At 42.2% G+C, this 17,760-nt stretch overlaps 1 protein-coding gene across 7 annotated transcripts in view; it reads left to right on the top strand.

Moving 5' to 3' along the window:
• LOC142662235 (guanylate-binding protein 2-like) overlaps positions 1 to 17,760 on the top strand; it is a 160,195-nt gene that overhangs the window by 61,500 nt on the left and 80,935 nt on the right. For all 7 annotated transcript variants that reach the window (XM_075840342.1, XM_075840343.1, XM_075840344.1 and 4 more), the window contains one exon: positions 3,841 to 3,922. The gene's annotated coding sequence lies outside the window, so the exon portion shown is untranslated. The remainder of the gene's footprint in view (positions 1 to 3,840; positions 3,923 to 17,760) is intronic.

The raw sequence follows: 17,760 nt of genomic DNA, 5'->3' as shown, positions 1-17,760 counted from the left end.
TGTTGTTGGATCTTTTTATGACTTCACTTTTATTCTACATGTGAGGATACCCAGGATATCTCAGCTGATTAAAGGCACAAAGAAGTGATGGTCATTTACACATGAACACCCTGATCTGATTAACAAATATACATCTAATGCCTGTATTAGGTATGTATGCCAACCACTGTCCACAAAGACACATAGTAAACATAACTGATCAGTCAACAGCAGCTTGTTGACTGTTTCAAGATAACAAAAAATGAACCTACACTGCCCAGATTAAAACATTTATTGAAATGCAAGGGAAATTGATACAAAGGGTAATACTAACTATATTATATAGAGACTGGATCTACATTTTGGTTTTAAATAGAACCATTGTTATTTCTAGGTGGAACTTGACTCGTTTAGAACCTGGGGCAGATAGAAGATACTAGCTGGGCACAGTATGACAGTATTTATCTGGACACCGTATGTAGAAATGTGCTATGTAAATGGAGAACTATATGTGCTATTAATCTAGGCATCAATATGGTGCTATCTTTACACCGTATGTGCTATTTTTCTAGATCTATATGGTGCTATCTTTACACCGTATGTACTACTTATCTAGATCGATATGGTGCGGTCTTTGCACCGTATGTACCATTTATCTAGATCGATATGGTGCTATCTTTACACCGTACCATTTATCTAGATCTATATGGTGCCATCTTTACACCGTATGTACCATTTATCTAGATCAGTATGGTGATATCTTTACGCTGTATGTACTATTTATCTAGATCAGTATGGTGATATCTTTACACCGTATGTACCATTTATTTAGATCAGTATGGTGCAATCTTTACTCTGTATATACTATTTACCTAGATCAGTATGGTGATATCTTTACGCTGTATGTACCATTTATTTAGATCAGTATGGTGATATCTTTACGCTGTATGTACTATTTACCTAGATCAGTATGGTGATATCTTTACGCTGTATGTACCATTTATTTAGATCAGTATGGTGCAATCTTTACTCTGTATGTACTATTTACCTAGATCAGTATGGTGATATCTTTACACCGTATGTACCATTTATTTAGATCAGTATGGTGCAATCTTTACGCTGTATGTACTATTTATTTAGATCAGTATGGTGCAATCTTTACGCTGTATGTACCATTTATTTAGATCAGTATGGTGCAATCTTTACTCTGTATGTACTATTTACCTAGATCAGTATGGTGCTATCTTTGCACTGTATGTACCATTTTATTTAGATCAGTATGGTGCTATCTTTACGCTGTATGTACCATTTACCTAGATCAGTATGGTGCTATCTTTACGCTGTATGTACCATTTACCTAGATCAGTATGGTGATATCTTTACGCTGTATGTACCATTTATCTAGATCAGTATGGTGATATCTTTACACTGTATGTACCATTTATCTAGATCAGTATGGTGCAATCTTTACGCTGTATGTACTATTTATTTAGATCAGTATGGTGATATCTTTACACTGTATGTACCATTTATCTAGATCAGTATGGTGATATCTTTACGCTGTATGTACTATTTATTTAGATCAGTATGGTGATATCTTTACGCTGTATGTCCCATTTATCTAGATCAGTATGGTGATGTCTTTACGCTGTATGTACTATTTACCTAGATCAGTATGGTGATATCTTTACACTGTATGTACTATTTACCTAGATCAGTATGGTGATATCTTTACACTGTATGTACTATTTACCTAGATCAGTATGGTGATATCTTTACGCTGTATGTACCATTTATTTAGATCAGTATGGTGATGTCTTTACACTGTATGTACTATTTACCTAGATCAGTATGGTGATATCTTTACACTGTATGTACTATTTACCTAGATCAGTATGGTGATATCTTTACGCTGTATGTACTATTTATTTAGATCAGTATGGTGATATCTTTACACTGTATGTACTATTTACCTAGATCAGTATGGTGATATCTTTACACTGTATGTACCATTTATCTAGATCAATATGGTGATATCTTTACGCTGCATTTACTATTTATTTTGGCAACATATAGCACTCCCTGGTCAGTATCTGCGCTATTTATGTATGCACTGATGTGTTTGGCTTTAAAATAATTGCAAAGACTGGATACAATTGTAGCAAACTCTCAGTTGTGAGAAGTATTAGGTCTGTACAGATATTTAGCTTTTGGATATAAATGAGAATGTTCTGATACAGCGACAGCAAGCAGTGATCTTGGAATTGAAGCACAAAGTATATTAGAAAGTAGTAGAACTTTAAATTTTACACTGACTGGGTGTCCCCTTCAAAATAATGAGTTGGTAGAAACTTACCATAATCGACTTTATATTTTATTCAATTCCTATTAAGGCTAAAAAGTGTTCTGTCCATCCTCCAACTATATGTCTCAATCCGTGAGGTTTTCCGGATATTTTGGCCTCTCCCCCCCCCCCCCCCCCCCCAACGCTCTCGTCTCACTTTGTCAGATGAAATACGGATATTCTTCACCTGTCAAAGTATCTTAGGATTAACATTCGGAGGACGGTTCCCCCTCCCATTCGGAAGATCAGTATCTGGCCTGATCCCAAGCACCCGTCACCCTACAGTACCCGCAGAGCAGTGAGTGAATGCCATCCTCATCCAGACCACACAGATATTACATCTCCCTGTAGTACATCAATACATTTCTCATCGCCATTAATGTCAGTCTTCAGCCACAGGAAAGGAAAGATCCATTGGCGGGGATTCATTAAGTAATGATATGTTGTAGAAGGTCTTCGCTCTGAGTAAACAGCTTCTAACTGTGAGTTAAACATCAGTAATGCAGTGTAACACTAGAGAGGGGGTTGAGGACATATTTTTTTTTTTTAAGAACATTTCAACCTAAGATCAAAAATTCCTGAGTAAATATAAGTCCTCGTGACGTCGTCTTCTGTCGTGTTATAAAGAATTCTATTCATCTGTTCCTTCATTATGTCTGTTTAGAGAAAATCTCAGTGAGAACCAATATGGCTGCCTGTATATCTCCACAGAGGTTGTCACCCAGCTTCCACAGATCCCCAAAACTGCCTTGATGCACAGTGATACAGGAGTAGACCGCGGCTAGGAGACAACCCCTATGGAAGATATAATGGCGACCACAGGGGCGTAGCTAGGGGGGGCAGCCGGGGCATGTGCCGGGCGCAACTTAGAGGAGTGCGCCAGGGCCGCACCGTCCATGACGGCGGCCCGCTGCCTCTCTGAGGGGTCGGCGGCGCCACTGAAACGATCCACCGCCACCCCCTCCTGCACTATAATTGTACCTGCGTCTATAGGACACAGGTACAATTAGAAGCAATGAATGGCCAGGTACGTTCCGTGCTCGGCCATTCAGCACCTTTCTACGAGTTTGCATCGTTGAAAGGCGCTGATTGTCAGGGAAAGTCATTCTGCTCTGCCAATCAGCGGCTTTCATAGACGCAAGTGCTCTAATTGCGTCTTTTTTTTTTTTTATCCTAATAAAAAAAGTGTCTGGCATTATCTACGGGGGTTGACTTTATCTACGGGGGGGGGGCTATATACTGGGGTGGGCTATATATAGAGCACTATATACAGGGATGGGTTATATGTGGAGCACTATATACAGGGGGGCTATATACAGGGGTGGGCTATCTGTGGAGCACTATATACAGGGGAGGGCTATATGTGGAGCACTATATACAGGGGTGGGCTATATCTACATCTGTATCTGTGTGGGACACAGTGTATGGCGTTATTATAATTAGAGGTGCAGTGTATGGCGCTATTATATTTATGGGCGTAGTGTGTGGTATAATGAGAACTTTATCTTTCTTTATAGGTGTATGGGCTGTGACCGGGAGAAGTCATCATAGAGCTCTGGACCGGATGGAGAAAAAGAACTAGAATCTGAGACGTCACCAGTGAGTCACTTAATTTAAATGTTTATTCTGCCTCTCATCAGTACTGTAGTCACTGTATGATCAGCAGCGAGATGATGGGTGGTATGATTTTGATATGATTTTTTTTTTTGTGAAACAGCAACTCCCAGCATATCTTTACCATTGTGCTGGTGTTTTATATATATACTGAGCTTGGTTCTGGTACTATATATATATATATATATATATATATATATATATATATATATATATATATGTATGTATGTATGTATGTATGTACTGAGATTGGTTCTGGAGCTGTATTTATGTAATGAGCTTTGTTCTGGTGCTGTATATATGTAACGAGCTTTGTTCTGGTGCTCTATATATGTAATGAGCTTGGTTCTGGTGTTGTGTATAGAACTATATTGCTTGTAAAATGTACAAATGTTTTTATGCTCGAGTTACATAAAAAAAAATGTGGAAAATAAATGACACGTCATTGATTGGTAGTGAAAACAAACATGGCGAGGGGGAAGGAGATGTCGGGAAAGAGGTTGGAGGGGTGGGGGTGCGAAACTGAATCTTTGCCCTGAGTGCTGGAGAACCTAGCTACGCTTTTGGGCGGCCATGTTGATGTTAAAGGGTTGTCCACTACCGGACAACTGATGACCTATCCATTGGTCATCAGTATATGAAGTATAAGTATTATTAAAAGTGTCCCCAAATTAAAGGTGTCTTGATATGTGGTAGAGAGGCCTTTGGGATCCTCAGGCAGTTAGGGTTCTGGATGGGACTGCTACCTCGGCACCCCCTATAGGTACAACCTGGTTCCCAAAACTCTTCTAAATATTCTTTATATCACATCTTGAGCCACAGTCCCTTTAATTTGGGGACACTTAACACTTCTGGTGCCCAGTCAAACGGACTATGTGTTTAAAGGGGAACTTCCCCTTTAAGAAAAGTTTCCTTCATAATACAAACTTTACGTTGTTCTGTCACAGTGTAACATTTAGATTTACTCCAGGTTTTAATCATAATTATAAAGAATAAAACAGAAAGGCTCTCTGTATAACTTAGAAAGACATGTAGTGAAGCATATTTCCACCTCAGTGAGGACTGAACCTATTAAGTATCTGGAGCAGTTATAATTACCCCCACTCCAGTGGTCACATATAACAGGTGTGGTGGTCCCGGATCAGGGGGTGCCCATAGCCTACAGCTATTTATGCTGAATCTGCTTCTTCAAGGAATCGTGTCTGCAGAAAAACTGGAAGTGATGTGGAAATAAAGCCGGAGACTTCTTACGGGACAATTGTCAGAATGAAACAGCAACGGCTGCACATTATATTTAAAGGGAAAGGCGTAGCTTAAAGATTTTGCCCCCCCACCCCCTGAAATATCTGTACCAGGGCTGTTTAAACCTCATGTGTCATTGATAGTAATATTGTCCTCTTATATGGCAGAGGACTGTTTTGGGCCCTCTAAAGTCCCTGGTGATATATATCGTGTTCACTCCTTATAGCTACACCGCTAAAGTACCATAAAGGCAGTCCTGTAGGACCTGTGGAAAATAAATCTCTCACCTTGCCATGATACTGCCCAGAAATACTCCCATACAGTGTTAGAATAATATGGCCATGCAGTGCTTACACAATAGTACCATTCATCGAATATAGAACATACAGTACCTAATAATCCCACAATACTGAACATAAATAATACTGCCATACAGTGCATATACCAAAACACTAACATACAGTACCTAAATAACACCACAATACTGAAGATAAATAATACTGCCATACAGTGCATATACCAAAACACTAACATACAGTACCTAAATAACACCACAATACTGAAGATAAATAATACTGCCATACAGTGCATATGCAATAGCACAATTCATTAAAAAAAACATACCGTACCTAAATAAAACGACAATTATGAACTGAATACTGACATACAGTGCATGTACAATAGTATCATTTGCTGAAAATATAACACAGTACATAAGAAATCACAGAACATGGAACATAAATAGTACTGTCATAGAGTGCATACACAATAGTACCATTCATTACAAATATAACATACAGTACCTAAATAATGGCTCACTATTGAACATAAATAATACTGCAATACAGTGACAAAAGCACTAACATACAGTACCTAAATAATACCACAATACTGAACATAAATAATAGGGCCATACAGTGCCCATATAATACTGCAATACAGTGCTTACATGATCAAACCCTCCAGTGAAAACAGTAGTGCCATACAGTGTTTACATAATACCGCCATACTATACCTAAATAAATGCAAAACATAGCGCCCTATATAATATCACCATAAAATGTCCAAATATTATACACAACCTAAATAATATGGCCAATACAATGCCTGAATAAGCACAATAGAGAACTGGGAGGATGGCACTGCCGGACGCGTCCCAAAGGGGGAAGGGTAAATAGGTAGACCTATTGTATTATGTCATGGTGGGAACACTTCATTCACTTGGGGGCTCCCGCTCTCGCCATGGATAAATGCTGGGGATCCAGAGTTTTGACCCTCTTGTGTGATATTAATGTTACATGTCGGTCATTTGCCTCAATGAGTTAACACTATACAGAAACAATGCAGCCAAAAAGTTAAATGACAAATTCAGCTCTGCTATTTCAGTTAATATATATTTTGGCGTAGTGGAGTTTTCTAGGTAAACACTAGAACTGAAGTATTACAGAACCCAGGGGTTGGTAAAATCTTAGTAGTAATAGTTAACGTAGTGATGTAGCGACACCTGCTGGCTGCCAGGTAGTACTGCAACACCGACTGACCATGCGGACGACCAAGGGGACAAAGCTGAAATATGATAGAGGCCTTTTGTGAGGAAAAGTAAAGGGGTTTTCCCACCAAACACCTTTATCACCTATCCACAGGATCATGAACGGCTCTACTAAGACCCCGCTATTCACATCATATGTAGGACCCGCGAATATCTCCGCTTCTTCAACCCCTATGCATGTGGGGTGGAGGGAGCGGGATATTAGGGTTTCATGCAGTCACATTTAAATGTACAGGTTTTGAATTAGGTAAGAACCATATGACTATATACACTATATGGCCAAAAGTATGTGGACTCCCATAACGTTTGGTGGAGGAGCGGTAATGGTCCGGGTCTTTTTTTCAGGGTTTGGCCCCTTATTTCCAGTGAAGGGTAATGCTACAGCATGCAAAAAAAATATGTTATACAACAACTTTATATTAACCCCCATGGTTTTGGAATGGGATGTCCAACAAGCTTATATAGATGTGATGGTCCAGTGTCCACATACTTTTGGCCATATAGTAGATGTATGCAGGACTGAGCCGCAGTACCCTGAAGCGTCTGTCATGTATTTGCATTTATTCATGTCATTTTCTTTTCTTAGGTTATTGGGTTAATTACAATTATGTTCTAATCACCTGATTGCTTAACACACAGTAAACATTTTCCCTATTGTAATTCTCATGTGTACACAGCAGCCTCTAGTGGCCACAATGAGAACTGCAGCACAACAACATGGTAAATATAAGAGGTAATGCAGCCCCCCTACTGTAAATATTAAACAATATTCGAGGTCACTGAAGATAAAAACATTTGGCTGCAATTCACAAAACTAAATATTCTTTAAAAAATTATATCAGAAGGTAGATTATGCCTTATAACACATATCACAACTGCTGCAGAACCACTTTTCGAAGGGGAAAGGGATTTCATGTCAATGAATGAATGACCGGAAAGGCCTCCTGTCTCTTTTCAAAGAGGTTTTGCAGCAGCTTGAGTGTATGTGAAGTTCTGCAGTTCCTAAGTCATACCTGAGCCTGCCACAGTGCCCCCTATATTAGGGCAACTTTGGAAGCCAACTACGGGGGATTCTCAGCTACATTGGGGCAGAGCTATGATCAGTGACTCCAGCTTAGCTGTATCGTCTAACGAGAGTCTGAAATCTACCTCCTGTCTCATCAGAGGCTCTGCCCCTCCTCTATGCTATACACTGCAGTTCTGCTTGCTCTGTATAAGCTTAGCCTGAAGAGCTGACTTATTACAGCAAGGATAGAATAATTATAAATCAGATGCAACTAAAATACCAGTGAGAAAAAGATCATAAACGGTCATTTAGTGGGGGGAGGATGAGCCTCAATCTTGGTGATTGCTTTAAAAAGAACAAATTTTAGAGTCTTGTTTTTCTTAGATGACTTGTCAGTTTCTACGAAACAGAAAAAAGGACTTAAGACAGGTCCCCTTTAAAATGCTAAAGCCAAGTGGTCTAAAAATAAAGGGGACAGAGGTTGCAGTAGCACCCGGGCCCATCTACTTCATGAGTACTATAAATGACATGTAACAATTGAGGGGCCCCTGGCAGATTTTTGCATTGGGACCCATGAGCCTCTGATGGTGCTCACCTAATTTGCCTAAGTTGGGGACCCCTAGCTCTACTTGTCATGTTGAAGGTGGCAGCCAATCACATAACAGGAAGGGCCAGGCTGGGGTTTTCTGCATGCCTCATTAACAAAGGGGCAAGGAGCAATATTGGAACGTCATTCCTCATAAAATAAGGTGAGCATGGGCCGACTCCTCTATGTTTATTTTATGGAGGAAAATGTGACAGGTCCCCTTTAAGAGACATTACTAGACGCACCATAGTGATTGAGTTTAGAATCTGATCGCTGATTTGAGAATTATTCTCAGACCCAGTAATTAGTATGGAAATGATCTCCATAAAGTCCATATCGGCAGCACTTTTCTATGCCCCATCTGTGGAAGTCGCACTTTCTAAAGAATTTTTCTTTAATATGCGCTGGGGGGTCTATGCAGCAGGTGCAGCGAGATGATCCGATTCATCACAGGGCAGGTTCTATAACTGTTTTATTCCTGTCTATACGGTAATTACCGGCACCTGCAAACTCAGGACGAGCCGGGAGACATTTTGAAATGTACCGATAAAGGCAAAAAACACAAAAAAAAAACATTATACAGCCGGTAATTTTAATCAAGGACATTGTGCTCTGCAGATCTAAAATGCGTGAGTCGGAGAAGAGTGATGGATTCATTAACTCCTTGTGCATATAGGGACGGGTGGTTATTGAGGGGCTTGTGTATGAACCTCGGTGTACGGACTCATAGACTTTCTATTGAGCCCGTACACCGCTCTGAGGAAAGCAGATCAGAAACAAAGCGGCACAGAACTCACCCGAGTGCTTCTGCCCCTTCGTTTTAGTGATCGTGGGGGTCTCGGTGCTCGTAATCCCAACAATCAAAACTTCTGGCATGTAAAAAAAATTTTAGCTACCCTTTAAAAAGGCGCAGGTTACCACCTCTTTTGTGGCATTGGAATACAAGCAAGAGATTGTGGACGAGCACTTGAAATCCAGGACCGCCCTAGTGAGTGGAGATTACAACTCACGAAAACACATCAATACAAACCATTAGAGGCTGCCATATGGAAGACATAGAAGGAGCAGACTCGGCACAGATATGTATTTCATGGTTGCCTAGTCATTTGAATGGGTGCCAAGCAATGCATGTACAAATCCTTTTAAATTGGGGCATCTATTGAATACCCACTTGACATTTTCTTAGAAGCATAGCCTGGCGAAAGACATCACATTGCGTTGTGAATATCATACATGCCGGGGCTGCGCCTCGTTTTTTTTTGTAGTGCTACTGATTGAATTGACCTATTGAGTGACAGCTGCAGTCCACATGAATACATTGAGTTGCATGCAAACTTGTGGACGGCAGCTGTCACTCAAGAGTTAAAAGAAATCAGTAGCGCTACAAAAAAAACAAACTAGGTGCAGCCCTGGCCACACTATCCTAGAAATGTCATAGTACATGTGTCATCATATGGTACTTATGTAAGACACTATATGTAAATCAGTGGTCTATAGGAGCTGCATGACACGGGTCTGTAATATATAAGCATGTACAGGAGTTTTTAGACTAAGGGTAAGGCCACACAGAGTGACCCTGACACGCGACCAACAACCGCGCTGGCACTATGCAGGAGCGGCTGTCAAATACCTCGTTAAGGAGTATTCCAGTTACATGCGCACTGCCGCTCCATTCATTCTCTATGGGAGCGCCGGACATAGCCAAGTGCAGTGTTTGGCTTTTTCCAGCGCTGCCATAGAGAATGAATAAGTTGTAATTTGCAAAATTGTGCGGCCATAAGGCTGGATTCACACGAGAATGTTCGGTCCGTATAGGATGGAACGTATTTCGGCCGAAAGTCCCGGACCGAACACACAGCAGGGAGCTGGGCTCCTAGCATCAGTTATGTACGACGCTAGGAGTCCCTGCCTCGCTGCGAGACAACTGTCCCGTACTGTAATCGTGTTTTCAGATAAAGGGACGGTTTACCCGCATTAACGCGCGGCCACTAACAGGCTGTTTGACAGCCGCACCGAACATGGTGCCGGCGCGGTTGTTAGCTGGGTTGCGAACGTGTCAGGGCCGCTCCTGGTGACCGTACCCTTAGTCCTTATTCACACGAACGTGTTATACGTCCGTGCTATTCCGCAGAAACTAGCAGACATTCCGCTGCGGAAAAACCACACCATTTCCTGCATTTTTTACTGCAGAAAACGGTGCGGATTTTGCGGCGTTTTTCTCAATGTTAGGAGATGATGACTACATCTCTGAAAAACGCAGCAATTCAGGCCACTTTCCGCAGCAGGAATCGACATGCTGCGGTACGAAAAATACGCACAGCAGGTGAATTTCTGGTCGGAATATTTACACAGCGTGTGGATGAGATTTGTTAAATCTCACCCACTTTGCTGATACTGTATTCTGCTGCGTATTTTCCATCCACAATTCCAGGAAGAAAATATGCAGCAATTCCGCTACGTGTGGACGAGCCCTAACAGAGGAACAGCACAGCGTAGAGTTCTAAGAAAAGATATTCCAGAATTGTGGTTTCAGTAGGAAAACAAGTATTTAGTAAAACAGACACGTCATCAACAATTCCTGCTCTCCAATGTATATTTCTAAAGAAACAAATATGTAGGCAACCATCTTGCACTATACAAGGACACAGTACAGCCGGGTACATATGGGACGGAAATGCTGCAACAAAATTTGCACGTGTTACGTCGCTGCCGATTTAATTCCTAGTACATGAAAACGGGTGAAATTTGTAGTGAACATCCAGAAGACAATGCTGTAGATTTAGGCCCCATGCACACTACTGTGCCCGTAATCATTGTCCGTGATTATGGGCACGGCCGGCCACAGACAGTCATCTGTATTTGCAAACCATGATCCCATTATAAAGTATGGGAGCATGGTCCGTAAAATAAAATATTTTTTACGAAAGCTTTCTACGGCATGGACACCTTCCTGTAAATATACGAGGTGTCCATCTACCATAGAAATGAACGGGTCTGTAATTACGGACTAAATCTACAGTCATGTGCATGGGGCCTTAAAAATTCACACCATGCCGATAAAAAAAAACACAACAACTTTTGGTTTAAAAACAAATAGGATCTCATAGCGACGTGCCCCTCTCTTCTAAGTGCAGCCCGGCCCCCTAGGATGAGGTTTCATCCCATGTTACTGCTGCAGCATCATCCCAGGAGGCCGGGCTGCACTTAGCAGTGTCCCTGTTCTATGACAGAGATCAGGGTAAGCATGAACTTTTTTTTCCAGTACATCCCTCATGACAGCACCACAGGAGGTTGCCCTATTGACCTCTGTAGGGACAAGAAGAAAGAGGTTAAAAGGCCCCTCCCACCACCCACTTGCCAGTGTTCTTCCTCTCCCTACAGGGTCAGGAGCAGAGAGACATCACTCCTAGAAAAACTCGGGCAAGGGGCGAGATCAGGGAGTCTGTGCACTCTCCCTTCTATTCCTCCTGTGTGCCTAGGCTAATACCTCTCTTACGAGAAGTCCCTTAGCTCCCAAACAAAATCACCTACCTTTACGAATCCTACGCAGGGTTCCGGTAGCGTGCAGGGTTAGGATTCGCAAGCCAGGCTTCGGCCATGGCTGCTTGACCATCGAGGACTGGCTCAATAAGGTTGGTAGCAACGGTAGTGCATCCGCATAGCCGGAAGTACTGGGCACCTGCTATGACGCGGCCGCATCTCAATGGGGTAGCCGCAACCGGAAAGGACGCCTGGCTCCTTCCGGTCCGTGGCCATCTTGGAAGGTGGGAAATTCAAACCGCCCGCATTTAAAGGGACCCGCCCAGGTATGTAGTCAGAGCTAATACCTCAAACGTGGAATTATATATACAGCCTTAGGCCTGATTTACACGAGCGTGTGCGTTTTGCGTGTGCAAAAGGCACTTAGCTGCATGTGTCATCAGTGTATGATGCGCGGCTGCAAGATTTTCTCGCAGCCGCCATCATTTTGACACTCCGTTTGGATGTTTGTAAACAGAAAAGCACGTGGTGCTTTTCTGTTTACATTCAGAGAATGACAGCTGTTGCGCGAATTACGCAGTTCGCACGGAAGTGCTTCCGTGCGACCTGCGTGGTTTTCACGCACCCATTGACTTCAATGGGTGCATGATGCGCGAAAAACTGGGAAATATAGAACATGTCGTGAGTTTTACGCCGCAGACTCACGCTGCACAAAACACACGGACTGTCTGCACTGCCCCATAGACTAATATAGGTGCGTACCACACGCGTGAAAAGCACGCGCGTCGCACGTGTGTATATTATGCTCGTTTAAATGATGCCTTAGAGTATATATCTTGTTGAAATTGGATATTGCATTTGACTGTTACTTGTTGCGGTGATGGAACTACCTCATTCTGACGGAATTCCAGATATATCCCAGGGTCATGTGAGTCTCACCCTGTGGTAAGGGTTACAACTCCGTATGTACGTACTCCATACTTTACCTGCCTTTGTTTTCTCTAGGATAAAGATTCCTCTCAGAAACAAACTGACCCTAAAAAGGTTAAAAAATGTGCAACTTGTGGGGAAAAAACTGCTAGTCACATAAGAAACAATTGTGTCAAGACTGTATTGCCTCCCTCGCCACTCCTCAAGATACTCTGTCACACTTCCGGGCAAAAAGGCCACGGACTGAAGTAGAACAAAAATGGTGCCCGCTATCTCAGTGGTCTGACTCGGAGCAGGAATGTTATTACTTATCGGAGGATGAGTTCGAAGGAGAGGAACTTTTGCCTTCCAACTCATTACTCAGGAGAAAAAAAAAAAAAATCTTCTCTTCAGAGATGTCCGAAACTTTAATCCAGGCAACACGGGAAACAATGGATATACCCGAAGAAGACCAACCCCATACCATCCAGGATGAGATGTTTGGGGGCCTGACTGAGAAGAAAACAAAAAGATATTTCCGGTAAATGAAAATCTCAAAAAAATTGTAACGATGGAATGGGAGGATTCAGAAAAAGGACTCTTCATCTCAAGAGAATTTAAAAACAGACTTCTCTTTGATCCAGAAGACACGAAACCTTGGGAGGAGATCCCAAAAGTAGATGTTCCAGTAACTAGGGTTGCTAAAAAAAAAAAAACGCAGTCCCTTCTGAAGATTCCTCTCAGTTAAAGGACCCCATGGACCGGAAGGCAGACGGGCTGCTGAAAAGATCTTGGGAATCTTCATCTGCTTTAATTTCTACAAATATCGCGGCCACATCTGTAGCAAGATCGATGTTTATATGGTTAAACCAACTAGAGACCCATTTAATGATGAAAACATCGAGATGATCTATTAGAATCTTTACCCCTTCTAAAAAATGGCAACCGGATTCTTGGTAGACGCATCGGCTGAATCCATTAGATTTGCTGCCAGGAATGGGGCTCTCTCAAATGCTGCTAGAAGAGCATTATGGCTCAAGATGTGGTCAGGAGACACGAAATCCAAAAAAAACTATGTTCTATCCCATTTACAGGATCTCTGATGTTTGGTCCTCTCCTGGATAACATGCTGGATAGCGCAACAGATAGGAAAAAGGGTTTCCAGAAGAGAAACCAAAAAACCCCCTCAGTTTCGTCAGAGAGAAGCAACCTTACAGAACTAGAGAGAAAGGAAAATCCGGTCGCTGGAGTTACCCCAAGGGGGGTAGGGGGTCGAGGATATCTTCTCAACCCCAATAACTAATTTCAGCCCTCAAAGCAATGACGCCAAGAGGGTAGGGGAAGACTCCTACAATTTTATTCCAACTGGACCAGAATAACCCAGAACCCTTGGGTTCTACAGATTATGCAAGGGTACAAAATAGAATTCTCCTCCATTCCACCAGAAAAGTTTCTTATAACCAGGTACCGATCAAGAGATCTTCATCAGATCCTTATCCTAGACATCCAAAAACTGCTACAATTAAAAGCAATTACTCCAGTTCCCTACAGCGAAAGATTCAAGGGCCACTATTCGAAGATCTTCTTGGTCAAGAAACCAAACAGTTCTTACAGGACGATAAGCAACCTGAAGTTATTGAACAGATGGGTGAAATATTGCAAGTTCAAAAAGGAATCTATCAGATCAACTATCCCTCTAATAAGAGAAGCGTCAATGTGTACGATCGATATAAAGGATGCGTACTATCACGTCCCTATCCACCCCGCTTACCAGATTCCTCAGATTCGCGATTCAGAACGGTTCTTCCGCTCTTCACTTCCAATATGTCTGTCTCCCTTTCGGCATTTCCTCCGCCCCCAGAATCTTTACAAAGACCATGGCAGAAATGATGGCATTCTTAAGAAGTCAAAGCATAGTAATTATCCCATATCTAGAGGATTTCCTGCTGACAGCGGATACTCCGTCTATCCTAAACAGCCATCGGGTACAGGTGCTTTCCCTACTACAGGAATTGGAATGGATAATCAACTTCGAGAAGTCAAGTCTTCCTCCCCAAAAACAGAAGGTCTTCTTAGGAGAGGTGCTAGGCTCCTCCTCCCTTCAACATTCCTTCCTCCCAAGGGAGAAACAACAACTTCTACTGACAGAAGTGAGAACATTTTGGGGAAAGAGCACCTGTTACATAAGTGAAGGAATGAGGATGTTGGGATTGATGTCATCTTGCATCCAATCCATTCCATGGAGTCAGTTTCACACCAGACCTTTACAAAATCTGATCCTATCCCGGTGGGATCGAAAACAGGACTCCTTGAATTTAAACTTTCAGATTTCCAAAACAGTGAAATCTACTCTCCACTGGTGGCTTTGCCCAATTACCACAGATGCCAGCAAACAGGGCTGGGGTCGGTGATCCAAGACAGGCATTTAAGGCATATGGTACATATCCTCAAACTTCAGAGAACTAAAGGCTGTATGGGAGACATTCATAACAGCTTCGTCCATCATAAAAGGGATGAACGTAAGAATCTTATCGGACAACGTAACGACTGTGTCCTTTCTTCGCCATCAAGGGGGAACAAGACACATCTTCAGGCCCTCTCTGCACAAATCTTCAGTTGGGCAGAAGAAAATGTCCCATCAGTCTCCGCAGTCCACCTAAAAGGCTCAGCACACTTCCTAAGTCGGAAGAAATTAGACCCCGGAGAATGGTCTGTGAACAGGGAAATTTTGCTGTCCTTAACCAGGAGGTGGGGTTATCCCCAAATAGATCTATTTGCCACAAGGGTAAACTCCCAGGTAAAAACATTCTTCTCCCTAAATATCAAAAAGACAACCTGTTGGGGGTAGATGCATTATCCCAACCCTGGGACATGGATCTGGCCTATGCCTTTCCTCTAATACCCGTGGTGTTAAGAAAAATCCAGGAAGATTTGACAAAACTAATCATTCTTCCCTATTGGCCAAAAAGAAGCTGGTTTCCAATCCTAAAGTGCCTAGTATTGGAAGACCCTATCATGCTCACAGCCGAGAAGAATCTTCTCTCCCAGGGTCCCTTATTCTTTTAGGGAATAGAAACTCTGAAGTTGTCAGCCTGTATCCTGAAAGGCAGATCTTGAGAAACCACGGTTTATCAGACGAGGTAATTCCAACTCTTATTAAGCCATAAAAGAAGTTACATCGAAAATCTAACGAAAAATTTCTATTCCTGGTATGGAGATCCGGGACCAGACCCCTTTCTTCCCAACATCTTGAAGAAACTAGATTTCTTGCAATCGGGATTCAAAAAAGGACTTAGCCCTAGTACCAAAGAAATCAGTACCTACCTGGGATTTAAATGTAGTGGCTCTTTGCGATCCCCCCTTTGAGCCGCTCGACAAGATTAGTATGCATTTTTTAACTCTAAAAAGACGGATTGGAGAAATCCAATCTCTGTCGGTCATAGAACCCTACCTGAAAGTTTAAGAAAACAAGATCATTCTAAAGCTAGATCCTTCCTTTATTCCGAAAGTATCTACCACCTTCCATAGAGGCCAAGAAATAATCCTACCTTCCTTTTGTCCAGATCCTAGAGACCAACAAGAAGAAAAATTCCATTGTCCAGATGTCAGGCGAACAATTCTTCAGTATCTGGATAGAACCTCTTCTTGGAGACGAGATAAAAATCTATTTGTCCTGTATGGGGGGGAAAGGATAGAGGAAAGAAAGCCTCAAAAGGCTCTCTAGCGAGATGGGTAAAAACTACCATACAAGAAGCCTACAAGTCCCAAGGACTATGTGCCCCACAACGCATTAAAGCCCATTCAACGAGGGCAGTTTCGGCATCCTGGGGAGAAAGAGAAGCCTCTATGGACCAGATATGCAGAGCTGCCACTTGGTCAAGCCATCCTACGTTTTGCAAACATTATAGGCTCGATGTTCTGCCTAAAACGATTTAAGTTTTGGACGGAAAGTCCTCCAATCCGTAGTCCCGCCCTGAGCATTATAATCTGGTATTGCTCCTGTAGTGCTGTCATGAGGGATGTACTGGAAAGTAGGCATTAGACCTACCGGTAATTGTATTTCCAGGAATCCATCATGACAGCACCCTTACATTCCCTCCCTTTATTGAAATTCGGTCTTGCGCAAGTAACATGTCCGTTATTATCCCTACAAATAAAATCGGGTTGCATCCATCCTGCTGTAATTGAAAAACACTGGCAAGTGGGTGGTGGGAGGAGCCCTTTAACCTCTGTCTTCCTGTCCCCAGGTCAATAGGGCAACCTCCAGTGTTGCAGCCATGACGGATTCCTGGAAATATAATTTTCGGTAGGTCTAATTCCTACTTTTTCTAGCAGTATTTCCGCAGTGGAGATTCCACAGAAAATCATGTTAGGCGCGGTTTTTCATGCGTAATTCCTGGACAGATCCACCCTGTGCACACAAGTTTGGGCTTTGATGACCAGGCAATTTTTTTTTTTCTTTGAATTTCAGCGGTCATAACTTTATTTCTTGTTCAACATATCTATTCGAGGCTTTGTGAGCTGCAGGACAGGTTGGACATTACATAGGTGTCTTTGTTGGTACATATATAAATCGCATTTAATTTATATACATTTTTGTTTTGCCTGAAACGCAGAACAAAACAAATGTGTAGTCCATCTAGGACGTGACAAACTGCCATTTTCCGTGTCAGAGGGGAACCCATGCAGGACGCATTGTCACGGATACCCCAAAGACTACATTCTATGGAGGGATGCGTGACTCAGTTAAACAGGACACAATTTTTTTTTTCCCCCACGTACCGTCCCCACACTCCTTTGAAACAACTGTCGTGTGAACGGCCCTAGCCATCACGGATGAGATCCGCGCTCACGTGAATGCACCCACTCAAACATGAGATTATACACGTTGTAATGGCTGTGACAATACCAAATGTGCGTAGATTACTGTATAGTTCATCTATTGTATTTAAAAAAATAAAAGCTTTATCATTGGTTATAACATAGTGACATGTATCTATATACCAGCACAGCAGCCTATGTTAGGGACTAGTTAGGAATGCTCTAACAGA

The sequence above is a fragment of the Rhinoderma darwinii genome, chromosome 10 (assembly GCF_050947455.1).
Source record: "Rhinoderma darwinii isolate aRhiDar2 chromosome 10, aRhiDar2.hap1, whole genome shotgun sequence".
Classification (NCBI taxonomy): domain Eukaryota; kingdom Metazoa; phylum Chordata; class Amphibia; order Anura; family Rhinodermatidae; genus Rhinoderma; species Rhinoderma darwinii.
This window is presented reverse-complemented; position numbering and strand designations above follow the sequence as displayed.